General features: G+C 45.9%; 1 long non-coding RNA gene across 1 annotated transcript; it reads right to left on the bottom strand.

The window, feature by feature from the left end:
• Positions 1-3,088: 3,088 nt before the first annotated feature.
• On the bottom strand, positions 3,089-24,075 carry LOC150017069 (uncharacterized). The gene is made up of 3 exons (XR_016510090.1): positions 23,895-24,075; positions 22,918-22,993; positions 3,089-3,645 (listed from the first exon to the last, which is right to left on the bottom strand). It is a non-coding gene; the product is annotated as an uncharacterized LOC150017069 (long non-coding RNA).
• Positions 24,076-25,884: the final 1,809 nt, after the last annotated feature.

The raw sequence follows: 25,884 nt of genomic DNA, 5'->3' as shown, positions 1-25,884 counted from the left end.
GGGCCCTTAGAGCTTAGGAGAGAGAGGCGAGGAAAACGTGCCTGGGAGAAGAAGGCAGGGGCGTGCTCCAGAGAGAGAGTCAAGCTGGGTCATCCATACTAAGGGTTTTTAAGGACCAGGACTTTAAGGGAGGAGCCAGGGGAGGATCGCAATAGAATATCCATCAGATTTCCAGGTGTGTCCTCTCAGGGTCATGGTCTCCACTGATTTGCTCGACACCAGGGCAGGGTGTCATTAGTCAGTGCAGCTGATCTTGATGTCTGATTTTGCTGCTTTTCAGGGCCTGGAGCTGAAACACAACTGAGGCCTAGATGCTACCCCTAGGGGGTAGTGCTTAAGGGGGTGGTCATGCAAGGGCCCACATGAGAGTCTCATGAGCCACTCTTTAGCACCTTGCTCCTCCACTAAGGGGTCTACTGCGTGACTAGCGACATGTGAGGGGAGGAAAGTTCAGGGGAGAAGAATCTGAACCACATGACCAGCAGTATGAAAGGTCAGGGGGTCTAAACTGCAAGACCAGCAATATGCTAGGGGAGGAAAGGTTACCCTGGGGGCAAGGTCCTTGTTTTCCCAATTTTTCCTGTTGCTAGGCACCCGAGGCTTTCTGTCCTGGTGACCTTCTGTACCTGGCCCATCATCCTTGCTCTGCTCTTGCCTGTCTAACTGCCTACCACAGAACCACTGGTTCACAGGAGAGCGAACACTGCTTGGAGGCACCTTGTTAGAAATTATGGATTATAATGGACTATAGTGGAATATTTGAAAAGGAAATGTATACCCATCTAAGAATTTCTACACTAACTTGACATTCCCTCGTCTCAAAGTTTCAACCACGTCTCCCATCATTCTTCAGGGAGCATTGCGTCTCCATTCTCTTGGAGGGAACTTTCACTGTTTCTTTTCCCTAGGGCATCATGGTCCTCTCCCAAAATTCTTCAGAATATATTCCTAATTTCATTTTACAGATATGGAAACTGAGGTCCAGAGAGTCAGAGTGTATTTTCTAAGTCCCACAGCTATGGCATAAGAACAAGCAACAATAAGACAGATTTCCTGAATTCTCTTCCATGAAACCTCTCCCGTGTGCTCTTCTGGGGCAGTACTTCAGTTTGCTGCCCAATCTCAAAGAGTCTCACCTGGGATCCAAGTGCTATTTGGGGTTGCCTTTTCTGATGGAGTGAGTGGGCTCTATTGTGAGCTTTGGATTTGGTCTACTCAAGATTTGAAGTCTGTTCTGCCATTAGTAGTAGCTTTGGGATCTTGGGCACTTAACCTCTCTTCATCCTTCAGTTTCTGAATCTGTAAAATGAGGATTAAAAATACCTGCCTTGTAGGGTTGTTGTGAGAATTAAACAAGATAATGTGTGTTAATTTCTTCATTGATATTCTGAGAGCTGCCAGGGTAGTGCTGTCTCTTGGCTGATTCCCACCAGGGATACAGCAACTATATTGGGTAGATAGTACATAGAGAGAAATATTAAGTATTCACCCATTGAAAAAAACATTTATTGAGTAGCTTAGTATGTGTTGTGTTTATTTGTCAATATTTTTATCTCTAGGTATCTATAGGTACACCTCGAAGGGAAAGGAGAAATTCATTTTAGGGGTTGCTTCCTGAAAAGGGGCCCTTGTTCCTGGTTATCTCCCAACTGACTCCCCAAGGAGCTTGAGGGAACCTCTGGCATTGAACTCAGATTTTGTGTCTTTCTGCAGGATGGTAGCAAAGTCTGCCCCCTAGAGGCTAAAAATAACTCCTGGCAGTAAGAACAGAACTTGGAAGTCAAAGTGTGAACCTTACTGGTAATTCACCACCACATGAACAGGAGCTGTAGATGTGTGGAAGGCTTGGAGTTTGTTGAGTGCATGGGAAGGCTAAATTGCTAATGAATGAATCAGGTTGAGACCCTGGATTATTCCCCCTTAAAAATATCGACACTTGGAATTTGCAAAAATGTTGTCCTTACAGATCTTTTATGTGTAGTACTTTATACTCCCAATATCCTGTTTGCCTTATCTCCCCCACTTCCCATATATTTCCAGCTCCTAAGGACTTGGGTATACTTTGTATACTGTGGAGCATTTACTGAGATAAGCTATACACACATGCTCTCAGTCCCTGTCAGTGGAATTGAGTTGAGTTACGCATCACCATGAATTTTCAGATAACTTGGACAAAGAGGAGATCCAAAAGGTTTTCAAAGATGAAAGACTTCATAAAGCATTTTCCAAAAAAAACAGGTGCAGAACTTCATTGGCATTATCATCAAGCCTGGAAATTGGAAGTCAGGGGAACAATGCTTTCTGAAGGAAGATTATTTTCTGCCTGGAATTTTATACCTAGACTACCAAAAGAAAAAAGTGTGAAAAGAGAATCGAATATTTTCAAACATGACGTGCAAAGTTGCATGAAAAGGTTCTGCCTTATCCTCTCAGGAAGCTGCTAAAGGATGTGCTTCACCAAAACATGGGAGGAAACCAGAGGGTAAGATGTAAGATTGGGGAAAGTGGAACTCCAACACAAGAGGCAACCAATGAGAATCACTACAGTAGTCCCTCTCTCTATCACAGTTCACTTATCGCGGCCTCACTATATCGCGGGATTTTTAAAAGTATTATATTTAATTATTTATCATGGATTTTTCACTATATCGTGGGATTTTGTGGTACTGTATACTTATGTTGTTAAAGTTACGTAGGTTTAAGAGTGTAGAATATGTTTAAGAACACAAGTAGTGTTTATAAAAGTGTGGAAAAGGTTAATAAAGGAGTGGGAAAGGTTAATAAGGGACTGGGAATGGTTTATAAGTGTGTGGGAAGGGTTTCTAAAGCCTTAAAATATATATAAATACTAAAATAAATATAAGCTTCCTACTTCGCGGATTTTCACCTGTCGTGGGGGGGGGGGGTGGGTCTAGAACGTAATACCCGCGATAAGTGAGGGAATACTGTAAGATCATGATAAAGGAAAATTCCAGGCAGACAACTATGTGCCATGGTAGAAAGCAGCATGTTCCGATTGAAGCTGGTCGAAAGACTCCAACAAAGATTTATTCAAGATGGCATTGACATTGAAAGAATTTGAGAGGGAGTTTACACAATTGGGGAAGAATTAGAGGTTGGACTAGAGATAATAAGTACAACAAATCTAACTAAATAAATGGCAAGGGAGGGGGCAATTATTAACACCAAGGTGCAGAGGAAATAGTCACCTTAAGTGACTCCATTGTGAATAGCATCATCACAATCCTAATAATGTGAAGACTGAATATTGATATTGTTGCCAGTGGAAGTGGGGTCCTTTCACGGAGTAATAAGAAAAACATTTTCAGGGACTCATTCATGGGAGGAGGAGGTTTAGTGGTAAGATTTATTGAGGTGGAAATAGAAGGCCACCCCCAAGTTCCCAGTGTCTCATCTTCATCTGTCCCACTGTTGAAAAAGTCCAGCCTTGTCTTCATCAAGCCCAGAAGAAAGGCCAGTGTGCCATTTGTTTAATCCATATTAAACCTTAGTCCAGTTCAGCCTTTGTCTCCACTCAGCTAGCTCAGCTTCTGTTCCTGGCTGCGCTTCAGGCAGTGCTGGGCTGCTGTACCCAGTTTTGTGCTCCAGCCTGGGCCCCAGGGGACTGCTAGGCCTGCATGGCTGCTGTGGAGAGAAAATGCATGATTGATGGGGTTGCATGCATGTTAATGAAGGAGAGAGAGAGCTTTGTTAGCTTGGATTATATTATTGCAAGTTTGGGAAGGACCAAGCACCCTTTCACCCTTTCAAACTAACCAATCAACTTCCCAATCTTTCACAGGCTTCTGCTGGTTTCTCCCCCTAAGCAATCCATTTCTGAGATCTCCCAGGGTTCTGTGTCCCTTATCCAATCCAATCCTTTTCCCAGGTTAGACAGACAGGCATTAAGGTCACCATCTTGGCTCCTACTGTGCATGCCTCATAGTACAAGTACCTCTCCCTGCACCATCTTGGCTTTCACTGGGCATGTGCCCAGCAGAGGAATTTCCTTTTTATTGTTTATTCCTTCCCTGGTAGTGACTGGTAATGATTCTTTCTTCTTGCTTCTGGGATTAGGTCCCAATGCATCAGTCCCCTGGGGAGCCTAAGAATGCTGCAACTTCCTAATGAAGCAAGCTCAGTGTCTGATTCAATCCCCAGTTTATCATGCTTAATAATATTTGATTCCCTTTGCTTAATATCTAGCTATCTACACTAACCATATAACCAAATATGACATAATTATATGTAGAGGATAGGGAAATGGCAAATGGGTGCGTGTGTGTGGTAGGAACGAGGGTAGCATAAACATAGCTAAATCTTTGTCTGCCATATTGGAAAGTCAATAGATAATGCCTAATAGGGACAAAATCAAGAAGTATCAATACACTCATACTACTTAGAGCTATGGAGGTAAATACAAAAAGACTCATCTAATAAATGTTGAAAGCAATTGCCTCAAGGGAGCAGGAAAGGGGTTAAGCAACTGAGGTTTTTGATGCATGACTACTTGATTCTTTAACTAGGTATAACTTTGTTTTTTTTTTAAAGCCCTAGGGTTTAAAAATGGAATCAAATTGAATGGAGATTAAGCTGCTTCACCAAGGCCCATAGGTGATGTCTAGGGGTGTGGTCAGTTTCAACCCAGATTTTATGCTGGTGCTAAAACGGACACTCAAGACGCCAACCCTGGAACTGCAAGGATGTCTCTCCAGTTGAGCTGTGGCCTCAAAACCTGGGTGCATGGTCAGAGACCCTATTATCCACACCCTAATCTTGCATGACCCTTCTCTGCCCTTCTTTCTGCTTCTAGTGACTTTCAGGCTTGTAGCTTCTGTGCAGGGTCTTATCCCTTCTACTTTCAACTTTGGTCCCATCATCCGAAGACCATGCCGAGGTCTGCTAATTCTCTGGAATTTTTTTTGTCAATGACTAGCACTGCCAGCTCCCAGCCAGCCAAATCCAAATCTTGAGAACTACCCAGAACCCTCCCTTCCTTCTCACTTAGTGTCCACTGGACGCTCATCGCCTCACCATCTTCCCTCCCTTCCTTTCCCTTCAACACCAACTTAGTTCAGACTCTCACCACTTCTCACCTTAATCCTGTGACCCCTCCTCACTGGTCTTACTCCTCCAGTTCACCACCACGCAACTTCACAGAGCTTCCTAATTCTCTTCAGGCCTCTCCCCTACCTTGAATCATCCAGTGACCACCCCCAGCTTGCAGAAGGTTCGCACTCACCAGCTTAGCACACAGACCTTGGTGATGTAGCTCTGGCCTCACATCCCACCACTGCCCGTTCCCCACTTTCACTCCAGGAAGGTGGAATCACCTGCAGCTCCCCACAGCCATTATGAACACATCATGCCATGCACATGCCATCCTTGACAATGCAGGACAACCATCACCTCCTCCAGGAAGCCTTCCGCAGTGCTCTAAGTATCTGTGACTCAGAAGTGTTCTTCATACCCTACACATACATCTTTTTGGTAGCTGCTATCACACTACATCAAATGTTTCTTCACCATTTAAGTTTCTCAAGGTTATGAATCATATCCTATTTCTACTCAAAGCCCAACCTCTAGCTCCATGTCTAGCCTACAGAAGAGAAGTGAAAGAGTGATCAGATTGACTTCTAGGGTGTGTTCCTAGATAAGTCCCACCTCCAGATGACTTAAAAATGAATGAAAACATGTTTAGCTTGATCTGAGTGCCCTGTCTCCTGTTTGTTTTCCTTTTTCTTCTCTGAAGTGCCTCCCCTGTGGAGTCTGGAGCTCACCATGACATCTCACAGGGCCCCCGCGGTAGAACTGTTAGGAAGGCAATGCTGTGCTGAGTGGGATGCTGGATTCCTTCCCCTCAGGGTCCTCTTGGTTCAGAGAGTCTCCAAGTCTGTCCTTGAAGGGGATGTGGCCAAGGCCTGCTGAGGCCTGAGGGAGGAGGGAGACCCATTTTCCTTAGAAGACTACAGGATGAAAGCCCTGCCTGGGCAGGGGATGCCAGGCTCCGTCCTGGATGCGTGGTGTGACACCAGCTTTCCAGTTCCATGGAAAACCATGAGCGTATCTAGGAAGGCCTCAGATGGTGTTAGTCCTTCTTTAAAGAAAAGGCTTATGTACATGCATCACATTTTATTTCCTCAGCTGTACATACTTTGGTGTGTTTATGGGTCTCCACTATGTTATTCTTCATACCTTTTTAACTATTTTAAACACTTCTTAACTCTTTGTGTGCCAATGTCGCTGTTAGTGACACTGACAAGTTTTCCCAAAAGTGCCAGCGTCGCTCCCAGCGACCCTTTTTTCGATGGCTATAAATGTAAATAACAGTGGAATAATTCATACTTTATGTTTTGTTCTCTTTTTTTTGTACCTCAGGTTATATATTGATATAAATTTTTCTCATGTTGATCCAAATTTCAAATTATGCTTGGCACTCAAAGGGTTAATAATTAGAAAATGAAAAAGTTGCTTTATAAACATGAGAAAGACCTACCTAAAAAACATGAGTCAAAAAGGAAGGAGATAGTAAAAATGCCCTTTTTTTTTTTTTTTTTTTGCATAATCTATAGAAAGCCCAGAGGTGTGAGGCTTTCTTTGCATAATGAAATAGAGGAACTGTGTTAGCAGGGAGTTTGTTGGTTGCCAGGGCAACAGTTAAAGCACATGGGTGACAAAGCAGAGGGGTGCTCACAGGCAGGGTTTGTGATATTGGAACCACAGTGTTAGAAAAAAGACAGAATGGTCTGCTTCAGCCCTTCAGTTTATGGGGGACAGCACCCAGTCACAGGGATCTGTCTTAACAGACTCATTCGTTTATTCACAGTCATTTCCTGCAGGCCACATGCTGTGCAGGGTGTCAGAGAAACCTACACAGTGAAGCCGGGGGTTCTCACCCTCCGGGACTCTACAAACCAGTGGTGAGACAGATGTGTGAGCAAATTATTAGAAGGCAGTACAATAACTGCATGGTGGTGTCCATGCTGATTCGTGTATTGACCAAGCAGGGAGCCAGAGGGAGCTCTAGAGAGATGTTTGAGCAGGATCTTGAGGGGTAGGTAAGACTTGGCCTGGTCCTGTGGCCGTTGCTGGAGATCCAGGGGCAAGCAAAACAGACATGGCTCCTCCCTGCTCTCAAGGAGCTTACATTTAGTTGGGAGGACAACCATCAATCAAATGTTCACACTGTAAATAAAATTGTTATAATGCAGGTTATCTGTAAGAACTTGGAAAGAAGGACAGATGAGCTAGAGCAGTGATTTTTAACCCGTGTGCAGCAAGAATTTTTAAAACGTATAATACCTGACTATTTAGTCAGGGACACTAACCTCTTTTTCCTGAGATTATCAAATTAAAAAAAAAAAAAAAAAAGCCAACAGAATAGCTGTCTTGTGTGAATGCCATACCTTGGACCATAAATATATAGGTCTTACAATAGAGTTGCATCTTCTTGGACATGTTTCATAATAAGGTTGCATATGATTGGTTAATTCGTGGTACCAGAAGTCCTTATATACTAGTATAAGCACCTGATTTTTTGAAAAAGATTTTACTTATTTATTTTAGAGAGAAGGGAAGGGAGGGAGAAAGAGAGGAAGAGAAACATCGATGTGAGAGAGAAACACCAATTGGCTGCCTCATACACATGCTGACCGGTGACCAAACCCACAACCCAGGCATGTGCCCTGACTGGAAATCGAACCAGTGACCTTTTGCTTTGAGGGATGACACCCAACCAACTGAGTCACACTGTTCAGGGTGGTACCTGATTTTTTAAAAAGTCACTTTGGAACATAAGGGATATGTTATTACTATAATTTTTTTTGTAAATCAATCAAAATTATGTCTATATTTTGGTCAGATCTGCAAAAAAGATATTTTTTGTTGTGCCGCAGAATTTTAGTAAATAGTTTATGTGTGCCATGAGAGAAAAAAGTTGAAAATCACTGAACTAGATCATAAGCCAGATCTTAATGAAGAGTGGGAAGGGCATTCCAGGCAGAGGGAACAGTATGTGCAAAGGCCCTGAGCTGGGAGGGAGCACAGTCCTTCAAGGAAGTGAACAAAGTGAGTGTGGCTGGAGCAGAGTGAGGAAGAGGCCAAGGCCAGAGAGCGAGGCAGCAGCTGGATGGTGCAGGCATAACTAAGGATTTTTTGTTTTTTCCTAAGAGCAAAGGGGAGCCACTGAGAGACTATAAGCAGATTTGTCGCTTGGAGAGGCTACGCTGGCTGTTCTGTGGAGAACCCAGTTGGGGTGGAGGGCAAGCGTGGGAACGGAGCCTTCTTAGAAGGCTGCTGTGGTCACCCAAATGACCGCAGAATGAAATAATGACATTGCGGTGCCAGGAGCATGGGGAGGAGTGGGCAGGTGAGAGGTAGTCAGTGGACTGAATTGGATGGGGGAGGGGAGAGGCGAGGGATGAGCCAGGATCATGTCCCCTGCAGGTAGAGTAACAGCTTCAGCCTGTACATCTCGCAGGGAGAGAAGCGAAGCCGACAAGTGCCCTGTATTATCACCTCTGCCTCCTGTCCCTCCCTCCCTCTTCCAGTGCCCAGCCTCCCACCCCTTCCTACAGCTTCCTCAGCCACTGCAACATCGAGAGGCCCAGAGAACCTGCTTTAAATTCAGTGTGAATTCCCATGAAAAGCCAATAGGAAAGTAACAAGTCTGAATTCATCCTCTAGTCTTGCACTCTTTGGCATCACGCCCCCTCAAGGCAGCAGGGGAGGACCCTTGGCTCAGGTTCGTAGACTAATTAGAACGAAAGAAACACACCTAAAATGAAACCCGAGAATTCATGGGTTCCCTTTAAGTTTGCCCAAGTAAATAGCTGTGCAGTCTGTGCTGTGGGTGCCACCAGCTTTGGGTAGCCTGGAAACCAAGAGTGGGGAAACCAAAAGAGCTGACTGCACCCAAGTTTTTTCAACATTTCCTTTTCCCTTTGCATTGATTGCAAATGACAGGTACTCAACTCAAACCAGCTTAAGCTCAAACCATCAGTGCCTTCCTTGAGCATTAAGTCATATGTACTGAGAATCGTGTGCCTTTAGAAATGAGGCACCTAGCTCCCTCCCCTCTTAGTACTTGGAAGCACCCCCATTTTCTTAATAAGAACCATCGCATCTGCCAGAGGAACAACCAGGAGCACCTGGGAGGAGCGAGGCTGCCTGGGCCCATTTGATTTCTGGGGCAGAGCAAGGAGTGCAGTTCTGCAGGTGACTCTAGAATCCAAATGCAGCTTCGTGTCTTTGCAGTTGCTGGTTCTTGCTGTGACAGATCTCTGCGGAACAGCTTACCTTTCTGGCCTCCTCTGCCTTAATTCTCATTCCTTAACATACTTCTTAGTCCCTAATGCACCCAAGGACTCTTATCTGCCCAACAGAAGAGCATAGTTCTGCTTTCTGACCCAAAGAGTCCTCACTGAGAATCCTTGTTTTAGAGCTGGGGTACACGTGCCAGTGATCCATGAGATGATTTCAGGTGCTGCGTGAGCAACACAAGGGTCACTGTCCAGCTAGGGACAACACACTCACTGCCCAGTCCCAGGAGGACAGCCCAGCCCATCTGGGGTGAGGGAACACACCCCAACACTGCGCTTCCCTCCAAGTTCCTTTCTGGTCCCTTCCAAATCTCAGCTTTCTCCTCCGCCTCCCCCAGGCTCTCTCCCCTTAACATCACAAGGCCCAGCCTTATTGTGCTCAACCCCTCAGCATCCCTTCCCTAAACCACAGCCTGCTTTTGTCTTAACCCAGGCCTGCTCCAGGTTCCCTTTCTGTGTGTCCTTTCCTACACCCCCACCTCAGGCCCTGCCCCGAGCCTCAGCTCCATCCCTTACCTCACGCCTGCAGCCCCTCCTGCAGTCCCCATCACTCCTTCCCTTCCCTTGACCTCCCTCCCCAGGACCAGCTCCTGCCCATGAGATCCCCAGGGTGCTGCAGCCTCTCTCCCTCCCTCTGCTCTGCCCCCTGGGACCTGACTCCCACTCCCAGCCCCGCTCCCTGCCTTCACCGCCATTGCCACCACCTCTGCCTCCCACCTCCACCTGCAGCTCCTCCTCCGGGGCTGGGGCTGGCCTGCTGCTCACACCTTTCTTTTTGCACTCCCTCATCTGTTGCCTTTTAAAATACATGTGCCCAAGTAATGAAAGTGAGAAGACATAAAAAACAAAGTCAGCATCACTGCAAATAGTTCATGGATGCAGCAGAAATGGTGGCAGTGGTACGCAAGGGACAAAAGTTGGGGAGATACCAAGTTAGAGGAAGGGGTATAAATTCACATGGAAAACAGCCACCAGACTCACACAGTGACAACAGCCAGCTCTGTGTGACCCATAATTTCATCTGTGGGTGTGGTCCTGCTTTGTCTGCCGATCAGGTAATCACAACACCAAAGTGCTGACACAACCTGTTTCCATCCCCCATGGGCTCCAGGACAGAGGGGCCAGGACTCCATCTCCCGTGTGTGCCTGGACCCAAGTACCACCCAGGAGTTTGGTTCCTTCTTTATCCCAGACACTTGCTCATTTGGAAGCTGATCTACCCCCTGTCTCCATGGCTATCAAAAGCTTGCTCCTCGCTAGCATGTTGGGAAAGTTTGGAACATCAGAACAAACCTATGGGGGTCTTGACACTGAGCACTTCCTTCCTCACCTTCCCTAAAGTTAGTGTGACATGGTGAGGAGACAGGGATGGGGGTGGTGTCGGGGTCGTGATGCCCACTCATTCCTCAGCAAACATTGCGGAGCCCTGACCATGAATCTAGCACCGCTCTAAGCACAGGGGACCCAAAGGTGAACACGCTGACAAGGTCCTGGACCTCTTGAAGTTTACATGTCATGGAGAAGACAGCCAATGAGTAAACGATGGACATAATATCATGTCAGATGACAGGACTCAGGGTGAAGGGGCTGGTTAGGGGAGGCGACATTTGAGCAGAAGTGAGGAAACAAGCTCTGTGGATATCTGAAACAAAACTGCCCTAGGCACAGGAAATGGCAAGTGCAAAGGTCCTCTTGTGGTATGTTCAAAGTTTAGCAGGGAGATTGGTGTGGCCAGAGTAGAGAGATTGAGAGGGAGAGTGGGGCCCAGCAGGTCAGATAGGTAGGTGGGGACCAGCTTGCATGGGGTCTCGTGGGCTCAGATGTGGTCAGCCAGCATCGTAAAAGAATCACTCTGGCTTCCCACAGAGAGGAGACAAGAGAGCAGTTGGGAGATGCTGGAGAGTGATGAAGGAAAGGGATGGAAGTGTCTGCCTTGGGTGAGGGGCATGGATGCACCGACAGGTGGGCGCGTCAGGTGGCGTCACCAACTGTAGAAAATGAGGGGTCTCTCTATGGAAATGTAACTCATCAGTACTCTCAGAGGCGGTAAAGTTAGGAAGAGGTAGAGCCACCTCTCCATTTACTCGTACACCTCAAGCCACGAGATAGCATGTTCATGTCATTTCAGGCCATGCTGGGTGTCTGCTCTTCTCTTCGCGTAGAGTGGGCCTCTCCTTCAACTGCTTGCATTACTCACCCTCCAGTGCTTGATTGAAATATCACTTCTGTAGATGAACCTTCCCAGGCTCCGCTTCCTCCCCACAATAGATCTGGTCTCCAGAGCATATGTTCCCCTAGTTCTCTGTGCTTCCCTTCCACAGTACTTTCCACAGTCGTCATTCATGAATTACAGTATGGTAGTTCTTTGATGTCTGCCCCCGCCCCCACCAGACTGTAGGCACCATGGGGCCAGGGATGGGTCTGCTTTATTCTCCCCTTCATCCCATATCCCTAGCAGTGCGCCTGACACAGGTGGGTGTTCAATCCATTTTTGTTGAATGAATTGATCAATAAGCAAATGGAACAGCAGGTACCAGAGATGCAACCTGGAAGGGGAGTTGATTCTTAAAGAAAAGATGCAAACAGGAATAGAGCTATGTCAGCTGAGGAACAAAAGGACTCACAAGCACCTACTGTGGAAAGCATTGGAACTCTGTCCAGTATTGGCATGCAGATATGCCCACACATGTGCAAACACATGCATGTGACAATAACAACAGCACCTCCCAATATGAAGCATAAAGATAGGTTGGTAACAGAAAATCTCTACTTAAGACACTTACTGAAGTTGGAGATGGAACAGAAGCTCAATTTGTTCTTGAGGCAAATTATTCAATCATCTCAATACTTTGTGCCTCAGTGGAAACAAGGATCAATCTTCATAGAAATCAAGACATGCTCAATTTGGTTTCAATGCCTCAAGCTCCCAGCCTCCAAGTTCTCTCCCATATTCCTTCCTTCAATTTCTAGCATTCTTATGCTCTCTCGACCTTCCTGAGAATCAAGAGACCTTCAGAGAAGGAGCAGGCAAAAATTCTGTCTATGGTGTAAATGGTTGATAAGACAAAGTACTATCAAAGCTCCTGGTGTTACTCTTACTAGGAGCATTTACCCTTTGGTTGAAATAAATACCTTAAGTCACAGGAACAAAGCTAGGGGTTCTTACGCCCTCGTGATTATATTCTATGGACAACCACCTGTCTCACAAAGGTTGTCCTAATCTTCCACTCACTGCTCTTGGAAGGCAATTGAATGGCTATTTTAGCACAGGAGCATTTTGTCAATAGGACATTATTATGTATTACTTAAAAAACCATTAAGCTTCCAACCATTAAAAAGTAATCAAGTAATATACTTCATATCTAGTCTTCGTTCTGTCCCTGAACCTCATCCCTCCTCCTCTCCAGCCCTTCTCTCTCACCATTGAGACGCATTGTATCCGCTGTCAGTTCAAAGTGGCCGGTGAGTCAGCCATTCGGGTTCGTGTCAAGTAGGTTTACTTCTTGCAAGTATGAGGACCTCCTGGTTTGCTGAATTGTGACAAATGATGACAAGTTCTGACTCCTAAGTTTGTGCTGCATGTCTGGACTCTGCTCTCTACCAGCAGCTGGGTTTCTTGAGCCTTGAGTGCTTGCTGTGTTGACTGATGAAAGGTTTTTACCTTGGGGGCCTACAAATGGGTTTCATGTAAGTCTCTGAACCCCTGGAATCATATAATCCCACATTGAAAATACCTATATATTTTCTAAGAGGAAAGAGGGACCTATAGTTTTCATTAGATCCTCAAAGCAATCTGATGACCACCAAATGTAAGGAATCACTGGTTTAGATGGGTAATCCAGATATTTCAGGTGAAAAAAAAGTCTACTTTAGCACATGCTGCCTAGTATCTGCCCTCAATATACATACATGGTGTTAGGCTCAGATGGGCAAATAGTTTATGCAGCATCTAATCTAAAGTGGATTTCTTGACCCAGATGATGTACTTTGGAGGCAGTATTTGAGGACTAAAGAGAAAAGTTGCTGGATTAATGTTGAGCAGAGTGAAGCATGTGTGTTTGGTGAGATCATCCTGCCTTCTAGAAGGTGACTCTCTATTTTCTCTCCATTTGCAACCGAGTTCCAAAAACTGGATCGAAAAGGAACATTTGGGCAGTAGAGCGGGTACCAGAGATACAGCAGGGGAGGGGAGATGATCCTCAAAGAAGAGATGCTGGTAGGAATAGGGACTCCCAAGCACCTGGTGTGGAAAGCATTGGGACTTTGTCTTGGACTTGCAAACAGACGCAGCCTGGCAAATATGCCTATACATGTGCCAACTGGCTCCTATATGTCAGGTGACCTTGGGGTTGGGAGAAGACCCAGAATGAGCTGTGGGATGCACTGGGAGTGGGGATTGCTTTTGCCTCTCTGCCCAGCTATTATGTCCTGTTATGGCTGAGACTGAAATCACTCAGCAGCCACACGTTTCAGATTGAAGTAACTCCTCACCGCCTTAAAGGTCAGGAGAGCCACTGTGCTGCCACAGGCCCATCTTCCCCTGCAGTCTGCCCCACATCGACTCTTGAGTCATCACATCTGGATGACTAGGCTGATAAAAACAAGGTTTCATGGGGCGGTTGAACTGGGGGGGAAGTTGGGTGGCAGGGCAGAGTGATGGGTGGAGCAAGAAGAACAGGGTACTTGGAACCTGAGGATCTGGGTTCAGGTCCTTGCTCTGTGAACTTGGGCATGCTGCATTGACCTATGTGGGTCTCAGATGAAATTCTATAATGAAAGACAAGCTGCTTAACATGGTACCGGGGACATGCTAGGTGCTCAATTAGAGTGATTGTGAAGGACCCATGCTGAGGCAGAAGTCTTGACCCCAGAGTGGAATGTGATCAACCCTGATCTTCACAGTAAAGTGGCTTCAGAAGTTGTCTTCGGAGACCAAGTTGGTCCCTGGACCCGTGGAGATGTGCATCCCTCATCATCCATTTATTCAAAAAATAATTTTCAGAGCTATGCTCTGGAATGCAGTGAGGAAGCCTGATGAGGTGCCCTCTTACATCTAGAGATCAGTTTTCTGTAGCCAAACTTCTACCAAAACGTGTAATGATTAGCTGTCACAGGTAAAACTCAAACTGTTTGTCTCTCATAAGCTGGAAAGTCGGGTGGAACCTGGAGGAGGCAGAAGGAAGAGAAAGGTCTGTCTCCATAGTTCTCTGCCTTGCCACTAGGTGGCAGCACTAACTCAGGGCTGCTGTTCCCACCCTCCTGGTAACAGGTGCACTCAAGCTTGGTGTATAGATAGCTCCAGCTTTGAAGCAACAAAGGCAAATTTGAGTCCCTTGTCTGAGGTGTGAGCTTGGGAAAACCATTCAACCTCTTCTGAGTCTGTTTCTTTATATTTAAAATGGAGATAGCGATAGTTCCTAAGATAAGAGAGTGAACAAACAATAAGGTAAATGTTTGATAAGTGGCAGCCACTATCATCTCTGCCACCAGCAAAGACTAAAGAACATGCACCCCTTATTCTTTCAGACATCACCCTTATTTTGTGCTTCTTCTCCCTTTTTCAAGGGTGCCCCTGATGCTTATTTAAAATGAGCACTAGATAAAAATTTAGGGATGGGAGAATGGGGAGGCAGAGGGAAGATCCAAAGTGTGACTTTTCTAGAACAGACCCAACATTTCCCCTTTTTTTCTTCCTTCCACCTCTCTCTAGCTCTGCATTTTCTTTCTTCTATCCTGACATTCTCACTTTTATTTACAAAGGTATGTAAGCCACCTGTGCTGGGCAAAACCCTTGGCTAGGCAGGGAGAGATGGGAGAACAAAGGGAGAGAAGAGCAGAAAGACACACACCAGAGAAAGCCCCTCCCCCAGGGGAGCTGATGTCCAGGTGTGGTGCACTCAGTGTGATGGAACCAATTGTTAAAAAATTAAAATATTTACATTCTGCCTGGTCACTAGCCACCCTTCCACCCCAGGCCCCTCCTTGTCTCAACACAGGGCATGCTTTAACCATGCTCCAGCTTCAATGCTCATTTTGATGGGCCAGTACTTGGCCTAAATTTCAAATATTATTCCCCCACAGGCTGTCTGGGATTCACACAGAATGAACAAAAGGAAGGGTCGAGAGTGCAGCCTGGAGGCTGAGTTGCAAACTCCTGGAGATGGTTTTCAAATTAGATGGAGCCTGAGGTGTTTGCCAGAAGCAGTGGTGGGTCTTCTCCAGGTTAGGCACACCACAGGCTGGTGCAGCGCTGGCTGAATGCCCAGTTTCCGATGGAGCACAGGACAGCCCAGAACCCTCTCAGAAAGTGGTCTACTCCCATTGGCCCCTGAGAATTAGGACCCAGTAGCCTCCAAACTTCCCTTCCTGGGAAACCCAAGTATGATTCATCACGCCTGAGTTTTAGGTTTCCTATAGAAGCTCACTCTGAACGACCAAAGGAGGAAGTGAATTTGTTGGAAGGATACTGTGTGGCTCACAGAATCCAAAGGAAGGCTGGAGAAAAGGTTCAGGATAAGGCAGAAACCAGGGCAGTTCTCTACCCCAAGAATTCCATGCTCAGGGCTTCACATCAGAGTGGAGCTCCCACTATCTTTTGGGTCTTTTCTTTGCTCTACTTGATGCAGGCCTTTTGGAGGCTGAGACTCAAGGCTCCATGACCCACTATGGGTTCTTGGCTTCAGGCAGGAAAGAATTCGAACTGAGCCAGCACAGAGTTTCAAGTGAATGTGAGTTTGTTAGTGAAGCAGTGAGACAGAAAATGGGCTACTCCACAGACAGAGCAGACCCTCTCTAGCAAAATTTGCCTCCTTTATCAAGGCTCATTTAACCAGGGGGTAGGGTATTCAATAAGGGGGAAGAATATTCAGGATCTTTCTGGGAAAGGAGTGGAGACTACTCTGAGAAGTTCTGTTGGCCATTTTGTGTCCTTATATGGGGTTTCTCTTTCTGATCATGGCAGCCAGGGGGGTCTCCAATTGCATACTAATGTATTAATATTACAATGAGTGTATAATGAGGCCAGGTAACTAAGTTTACTGTGAGGTAAACTTAGTCACCATGTTGGGTCAAGCTGGTCCCTGCCAGTTTCAAACCATAAATCTGGTGTCTGTGTGTGTGTGTGTGGGGGGGGGTTGTCTTACTATCTTCTTGACAGTTTCTGTAGCTCTTATTGATTGCAGCTGTTTTGCCATATACCCTATCTCATACTCAAGAGTCAAATTGCCAGGAAAGAGTATGATTGGGTCAGCCTGGGTGACATGGTTGTACGTTGGCCACTTAGAACGAGGCACTTGATTGACAGTGCTACACAGAAGGAAGAGTCAATTCTTGAAAAGGAAATTAGGGGGCCTTAGCACAAAAAGGAGGAATGGATTCTGGATGGTGAAAAAATCACCCCTCTAATCGCCAGCCTCCTCATTCTAGGTCACAGTTCAGTGACACCTTGTCCTTAACCCCCAGGGACTGGACCCAGACAGAACTAGATCCCCATCTTAATAATACTGTAAACTTTTTAGTAGCCATCAGATCTACCCAGTCAGCCCTGGTTCCTTGGCATTTTGGGGTCCCATCACCCAGGGATAAACAGTGGAATGCAAACATCTGAGGGAGCCATGGATAACTTTAACCTGAAGTAGACAAGACTACTAGAAAGCCTTTCTTCTTCCTTTCCTTTCTTTCTTCCTTCCATTCTTCTTTCTTTCAGGTACAATGCACCATGTCCAGTAGACAGTTGATAAGCATTTGATGTGGATAATGCTGACTTCCCTTAGAGAAGATGTGCTAATTGGGATGGGGGCAGGACCTGGTAATGATGTAATTGTCAAGCTAATGTCACTGCTCCAATGGTACTCCCGTGAAGATCTGATCTCCAGGAATGGGGACCCATGTCTAGGACTGCATGCTGCCAGATGGTTTGGAAAGTTTAGTGACATATAAAATGCTGCAAGATAGGAAAATGAGATATAATGTTTTTACTGTTCAAGCCTGGATGTTCTCTTGAAAAAACAAAAAGGGGAAATACCAGGGATGCTCCTGGGCTTTCAAACTTTAGTGTATATACTCTGTATTTGCGAGGCTTTATAACTCTAAATATATGCATTTTTAAACAAAAGGAAAATACAACCAATCTTGGTTTGGGCCAATCCAGACATTTTACTCATCTTTCTTTTACCCCATTCTTCCTTGTCTTCTGTGAACATTTAAAAACAACAACGTAAAAAACTGAGCAAATATTTACATACTGAATACATTAACAGGAGTGGTGTTTCCTAAATGACTAGTTTTAACATATATTTCTTTAAATCAATTTGCTTTTTATGAAAGTAAATTTCTTTGTAAAGGATTCTGTATATCATTTATTAATCTAAAAATAAAAAGGCTGTTCAAAGTGAGAAGCAAAAAGGCATTTGAAATCAAAAGAATAGCTGTTCGGGACTCTTTGATTCAGGCAGAAGCTCAAATAATGTTTCAGTTAGGAAACAAAGGCAATGGGTATTTATGAGAAAGGGGAGAGAAACAATCACATCAATAGAAGAAAGGCATTTCTATTGGTGCAGACAGCATAACATAGTGATGATAATTCTAAACGTTCTTAATTTTCAGTTCAGTAGTCATGAGTCCAGCAACCATATCTGTTCTCATGTTATCTTTATAAACAGTCTTCTGGGACACCAGTTTGCTTAAGCCCCGTCCAAAGGTTATTTTGCCCTGTTTTAATATTTCAAAGATTTGAGGCATAAGATGTGCCAGGCTGTTCCTCTGGCATGGCAGCTCCACTCCATTGTAAAGTGGCTTGGTGTACATTAATAAGTGGAAAACCCCTAAGCTTATTCGAGTAAATATATACCAACTAAGTTAAATAACTTTTGTGCAAGTATCACCTAAAGTCATTCTGTATCTGTGGGGATTGAGTTGGATTTTAGATAATGGGTAGAATTTTAAAAAGCAAATAGGGCATAATAAAGTCATTCACCACCTGACACTTAGATTAGAATCACCTCATGCTAGTTATGTCAGAATCACCAGGCATCTCATTAAAAACAGATTCCTGGTCTCCACTTAAAGAAACACTGAAAGGGAAACTTCTGGCCAAGATGGGGGCCTAGACAGACATGCTGCATCTCCCTCCACAACTAGGAAGGACTACAACTACCTCAAAACTAGAGACAACCAGAAGTTCCAAAAAATTGAGCTGCATGGAATCCAACAAACAAAGATATAAAGAATAAATACTCATCCAGACACGTAGGAAGGGCAGAGCCAGGGCAGAGAGGGCATGGTGTGGTGGCGGCAGCAGCAGCAGTGGCAGGCGGCGGAAAGTACAATCACATGTTCTAAAAAGTCGGGAGGGACACCTGGGGAGCGGTCCCAGCACCATACCAGACTGTGCAGCTCATGGTCCCAGTGGTGGGAAAAATAAAGCTTCATTGCTTCTAACTGTGCAAACCAGTAGGGGTTGGGAGGAGGAAGAAACTTCTGGTCTCTCAGCAGAATCCACTTGTTTAAAGGGCCCCCACAGTCCTAGAACATCCGCTGACCCACCCACTCTGGCAACGACGGCCAGGGCAACAGCTAGAGAGGCGCAAGTCACATACGGAAGTGAGAGAAGTGGCTGGAAAAGGGGTGAGTGCTGAGCAAGCGGCATTGTTCCCTCCCAGACCCCTCCCACACATACAGCACCACAACGTGAAATCAATCACCCATACGGACGAATCCCTAAGGCTCTACCCCTCTCAATGTAACAGGTGTGACAGCTCTACCTAAGACTAAGAGGCAAACAAACACAGGAGCCTGTCAAGATAAGGAGACAGATAAGTATGGCCCAAAAGAGGGAACGGATCAAGGTTCCAGTGGGAGAACTAAGGGAGGAGGAGATAGTCAACCTAACACATGAAGAATGCAAAATACTGGTGATAAAGATGCTCACAGGCTTGACAGATATGCTTAAGTACGACAAACACATAAGGGAAGAAGTGAAGGCTATGCTAAATGAAATGAAAGAAAATCCACACAAAACCAATGGTGAAGGGAAGGAAACGGGTTTAAATCAATGGTTTGAAATATAAGAAAGGAAAAGACAGCCAGCCAGTACAAAATGAGGAAACAAGAACTGAAAAAAATGAGAAGCTTAGGAACCTCTGGGACAACTTTAAACATTCCAACATCCAAATCATATGGGTGCCAGAAGGAGGAGAGGAAGAGCAAGAAATTGAAAGCTTGTGTGAAAAAATAATGATGGAAAACTTCCCAAATTTGGTGAAGGAAATAGTCATACAAGTCCAGGAAGCACAAAGAGTCCCAAACAAGCTAGACCCAAGAGAACCACACTAAGACACATCATCATTAAAATGTCAAAGGTTAAAGATAAAGAGAGAAGCAGCAAGAGAAAAGCAGAGAACTACCTACCAAGGGGTGCCTATAAGACTTTCAGCTGACTTCTCAAAAGAAACCTTGCAAGCAAGAAGGGACTGGCAAGAAGTATTCAAAGTGATGAAAAGCAAGGACCTACAACCAGGATTACTCTATCCAGCAAAGCTATCATTTAGAATGGAAGGGCAGATCAAGTGCTTCCCAGACAGGTAAAGCTAAAGGAGTTCATCATCACCAAGCAATTATTACATAAAATGTTAAAGGGACTTATTAAAGAAAAAGAAGATCAAAACTATGAACATTAAAATGACAAGAAACTCACAACTATCAACAACTGAATCTAAAAAATAAAAACAAAATCCAACTAAGCAAACCAGAATAGGAACAGAATCATAGGTGTGGGGATCATTTGGAGGGTTAGCAGCTGGGAGAGGAAAGGGGGAGAAATGGGGAAAAGATGCAGGGATTCAGAAGCATAATTGATTGATATGAAATTGACAGGGGGAAGTTAAGAATAGTATAGGAAATGGTGAAGCCAAAGAACTTATATGCACAACCCATGAACATGAACTAAGGGGGGTGGGATTGCTGGAGGGAAGGGGGGTACTGGGCGGAGGGGAGCAAAGGGGGAAAAAGTTGGGACTACTGTAAGAACATAATCAATAAAATATACTTGAAAAAAACATTTTAAAAGAAGCACTGAAAGGATAATAGAGGGATTCTAGGCAGCAGAAACAACACATGAGCAAAGGCTTAGTGAAAGGAAGGTGCAGAATATAGTCAAGGACATGAATTTTTCAGCCCGGCCAGTACACAGTGTTTATTTCCAAGAGCAGAGGATGGACAGGGTGCCAGGGTAGGTTAGTGGGTTCAGACCTAGTGCTCTAGAAACTCTAGGGCTAGCTGTAGGCTTTCTCGCTCTCTGCCCTGCTGATGCTCAGGGCTGGATAATTCTCTGTTGTGGGGTCTGTCCTGTGCACTGTAGGATGTTTAGCAGCATCACTTGTCATTATCCACTAAATGCCAGCAGCACCTGTCTCCCAAGTTGTAACATCCAAAAATGTCTCCCAACATTGCTAAGTGTCCCTTGAGAGACAAAATTAGTCCCAGCTGAGAACCACTGAGTTTGGGGGACTAGTTTAAATTCCCTGTTCAGTTGTTTGTTCTCTTGGCTTATGCATCAGACAGAATTAGATCAGCGGTGCTCAATAGTGCAATACACAGTGGTTTAACCAAATCAACTCTTCCACTTCCACTTAACAGAAACCCAGAGGCAGCTTGTATCTTCACATTTCTGCAGCATTACGAGGGACACAGAATCTTAAGATGGTTGTCCTACCTCTGACATCACACCTGCCTTCCAGTCAGAAAGGAGAAAGGCATGTGCCAAATGAGATGGCCCACCCTGTAAAGAACTTTCCCATGAGCCCTACCCAGCGATTTCTGCTTATATCTCACTGGCCTGTGTCACATGGCCATTCCTAGCTGCAAAGGAGTCTGAGAAATGTAATCTGTTTAGCTGGACACATTGCCATCCTAGACAAAGGGAGGGGTCTGTAGTAAGAAAAAAAGGGGGAGAATGGCTTTGAGAGGACCATTATCAGTGTCTGCCACTGCCCTTAACTTTGATTTCTGGGTACAGTGACAAATTCAGCAGTCTCTCACCAGGAATCTACCAAAAGAATCCAGACAAACCTCCCAGGCAGCAATGAAATTTGTCTGTGCGAATTTCCCTAGTGAACTCCCCTAAGAGGGGTCTCCTTATTTCTGCCTGCTGGTATGTTCTTTAAACCAGGATCAAGTAGGTAAACTCAAATCACATATCAAGCAGTTGAAAAACAAGATTGATACGAGGGATATGTCACTATTTCCCTCCCACCCCCATCTCCCAGTCCCCTGGTACCCACACTAGGCCAGTGTAGTAGCTGGTCATTCACATTGCAAGAATTCCATTAAAAATCTCCTCTACACACTTGCTGCAAAGCCTAAAATGCCACCATTAGTCACTAATTTTTTTGGGTCAGGCATTACTCTCTCAAAGTGCCTTTTAAAATGCCAGTTCTTGCCCTGACCTGTGTGGCTCAGTTGGCTGAACATCATCTTGCAAAACAAAAGGTTGCACATTCGATTCCTGGACAGGGCACATTCCTGGTTTACAGGTTCGGTCCCAGGTCAGGGCACATATGAGAGGCAACCAATCAATATTTCTCTCCCTCTCTTTCTCTCTCCCTTCCCCTCTCTAAAAATAAGTAAATAAAAACTTAAAACGCCAGTTCCCTTGGACAGAGATAAGAGGTGGTTAACTCTTTACCACCATAGCGTTGGTCTTAGTTCACTAGCCCTTCCCCCTGCTGGAAGTTCAGAGCAGCTCTCGGGCACTGAAACACGTGTAGTCTCAAGAAGGAGGCCAGGGAAGTAGAGAGGGTCAGCCTGTCTGTCCCAGGAAGAAGTAGGGCACCCAGCTGCCTCACCTCCTTCATTGTAAAGCCACATCACAATTGGGACATTGGCTGGAGCTATTAATAAACACTGCTGGTAAGTTTGAGTCCAGTAGATAGCAACCCTGTGACCTCTGAGTTGACTTCACCTCCCTTTCTCTCCCCACCCACACTTCTCAACTTGAAGACTAAAAAGCTGGCTTTCCTGTAATTTGCTTTGACATTAACCCAGGGAATAACAGTGCTGGTAAGAGATAAACACCAAGGACAGAAGGTGGGGGAACAAACATTTCCCAGGAGCCCTCACATCAAAGTGACAGCTAACAATGACGCTGTCATGTACCATTTCTTGCTGCATGGAGCCTGGGCTTTCCAGGGAGGCAGCGATGATCTAGATCCAGGTTACAGACTGGCAGACCTCTGCAGTGCCACCCTCAGACTGGGCAAAAGAGGTCCCTGCTCTAGACCCCCCACATTACAGGTGTTGGCACTGGCCCTCCTCCCACTGTACCACCTCCCATGGGGCAAGGAGCCCTTAGGGCCAAGGACACATGCCCACCAAAGCCTTCTGTCTCTTTTTAGACCTTTGCCTCACATACCCAGGACACCAGAATCCCCTGAGTGGGTGGCCCTGAGTTGGCTTCCAGGAGCTGTATCCCTCTTTCTCCTTCTCTGGGCAAGCCAGACCACTGGTATGTGCAACCTTGGACCCGAGGGGTGGCTCAGGGACGGCTGTCTATGCAGGAGGGGTGTGCATGGATGCCCCTTTTGCAGGCTGGTACACTTACCAATGTGAATGTGAAGAGGAGCCAGGGGAGGGACAAGAAGAGGACAGGCTGCAGTCTGGGGCTGTTTCTCCCTGTACTAAGAACACAAAGTTCTGAAGCATCTAAGAATTCTAAGGTCAAATCTTGCCTTCCAGGTTGTTATAAAGATGTATTTGTCAAGGTAGCAGAAAAGAACACAGTACAGTATTCCCTCACTTATCGCAGGTATTATGTTCTAGACCTCCCTGCATAGTAGGAACCTTACATTTATTCTACACTCTTAAACCTATGTAACTTTAACAACATATGTATACAGTACCACAAAATCCCGTGATATAGCGAAAAATCCACAATAAATAATTAAATATAATATTTTTAAAAATCCCGCGATACAGTGAGGCCGCGATAAGTGAACCACGATATAGAGAGGGAGTATATTTTAACATATTTAATGTATTTTATACACTTGATTTATAATACGTAAACATTTAGACATATGATATGTGGCCTCTATTTGTACTCTTGCCCCAGACTCTGCAAATTTTAGGAGTAAACCTGCTCTACCAACATATTTTGTTTGGTCTGCAGAGTGTTTTAGAAATTGGAAGATTTCATGTGGAATTTTTAACTTGGGCTTTTCTTGACAAATTGAAAGATATGACAAACCTGGGCCTGAATTCCCACCTGGCAGCATGGGATAGAACCAAGGGGCAGCTGCCTACTTTAGATTCACACCTCAGTTTGCCACACTCTCCACCACTCCCAATTGTATGTCCTATGACCAGTGAGTTTCCCGTATTTACAGTGCCTGCCTGGGCCCTGGAGGCATTTGGGTTTGGGTCAGTGACCCACCAGCCTGAGGAAGCTATTCCCTTTACAGGCAGGAGGCTGGGACAGAACCCAGTTGGTGGGGCATCCAAAGCTCTGGAAGTTGAAATCTATTTATAACTGCCCCTCCAATTACCCCATGTGGAGATGAAATCAGCATTGGCACTTACCCTAGATCAGTCTTCTGCTGCCTCTACCAGGCTGATCAGAAACGAGAAGTGGAACTGCCTGGGGTCATTAGAAAGTAGAGAATGAAAGGGGAAGAGAAGTCCTTGTAGAGAGATAGGAGCAGTACACGTGAGCTCTGCATTTCCAGTTTTGCCCCTGAATGTCATTCAGAAGGTGCTCAGCCCAGATCATGTGCCTTCTGCGGGAGTTTCTGGGGGAAAATCATAGCGCTGGAGCAGGGGCGGGGTGAAAAATCTCTGATTGGAAGGAAGCTGCCCCAGACTCCCATGAGAGAGGCCACGCCCTGGCAGAACAAGTTCTAAAGAAAGCAGGGCCTAGAGTTCTGCTTCTTAAGATGGTGAAAGAAAAATTCTTCTCGATGCATGTGACATCTGAAGGGACCTCTGGCTTCTTTGCTCTGTGTGAAGGGCAAGAGCTACCTAGAGCATTAATTACCAAACACCGGGCCCTGGGGGGAGATTGGTGGGAGAGATCCTGCTTGCCACCGCCCCTCATCACGTACCCGTCTACAATGAGCCTGTGAACTGGGAGAAGAGCCCCATTTACCAAGTTTTGTTGGGAGGCCAAAGGCTAAAAAGCCAGGTTCTGCATTGGAAGCAGTGCTGATCCTTGGGGAAGAGCTGCCTCCAATAGGCTCTGAGCCCAGTTCCCCCACACTGGGTATCCACGGGCATCAGCTTCAAGGATGAGGGCCCAGCAGTGGCAATGTGCCCACAGAGGTCCTTAAGTTGGACTCCTCCCACAGACAGGCCACAAGGAGGTCAGGTGAGGACGCAGCTTTTCCAGGCCTCTGCAGAGTTTGGTAATCACACTAGCCCAATACAGGCATAATTCCAGCGAGGCAGGGGAGACTTGCACAGGAGAGGCCCAGATTTGAGACCTTGCCTCCAACCAACCAGAATTGTTGACCCACAAGTTGAGGAGGTCCTGGCATGTGGAAACAGGCCTGCTTCCCCTTTTTCCCTGTGGTCACCATGTCCCCAGTTGGCTGCCAGCAGGGAGGCCGTGGGCACTGTCTGTCCCTTTGAAGGACCAAGGGACGAGGCGGAGGGTAGCTGCTGAAGGGTATCCCACAGCAATCCCTGTCATTTTTGCCCCCAGCTGGCTCAGCAGGGACTGTGTGTGGGAGTCCTGCCATTGCCCTTGGGCAGTAGTGTGGGTAAGGCCACAGCATGCAGGCCAGTGGGCCCTCGGTCTTGGGATCTCAGACACTGGAGCAGGGGACCTGAAGCACATGGTTTAAGTTGGCCAAAACTGTGAATTTGAAGCTCTGAAGACATGCGAGTGTTATCTGAGCCACTGCTGCCCTCAAACTGCACTCCAAGTGGCAGCCTGCGGAGCTTCATGGAGACGGGCAAAGCTGTGTGTGCTCTATCGAGCTCCCTGAGGGAGGTGGAGTCTTCGGCAGGACATGGGCATCCATCAGCAGGACGGTGCCAGTGTCCCTAAACCATATGCTGCCCCACGGGAGTGTGAGGAAAGCACTGTCTGACATGTGAGGGATTGCCCTTGTATTACTAGAAACTTGGCACAGGGCCGGGCATGCGGCATCATCCAGGCTAGCTGTCTGGTTGGAGCTGAGCAAGAGTGGCTGTGTGAATGGGACAGGGGATCGTCGGTCTGAAGGACCATTCTGCTGGCTAGCGTCTTGCGCCAGTCCTCCTCCCCGTCCAGAGAATGACCTGCTGACAATCTGGAAAGCATGAGGCGATGAGGAGTGGAAGGTTGAAAGTCACAATGAGGTGATTTGAGGAGGAAAATCAAGAAGATGCCTAGAGGGAAGATTGAAGATTCTTTGAAAACCCCAGCTTCCCAAGTAGATTGATAAACCATGGGAAAGAAGAGATATTACCAGAGACTCCAGAGCTTTAAGGGCTCTTAAGTCCAGGAAAAGAAAAAACAGGTCCCAGTACCACAGAGTTGAAGGTTACAAGGGAAACTGCCTTGCCAAACTGGTTTCTTTTAAGACAT

The sequence above is a fragment of the Furipterus horrens genome, unplaced genomic scaffold (assembly GCF_987537825.1).
Source record: "Furipterus horrens unplaced genomic scaffold, mFurHor1.1.pri manual_scaffold_3, whole genome shotgun sequence".
NCBI classification, from domain to species: domain Eukaryota; kingdom Metazoa; phylum Chordata; class Mammalia; order Chiroptera; family Furipteridae; genus Furipterus; species Furipterus horrens.
This window is presented reverse-complemented; position numbering and strand designations above follow the sequence as displayed.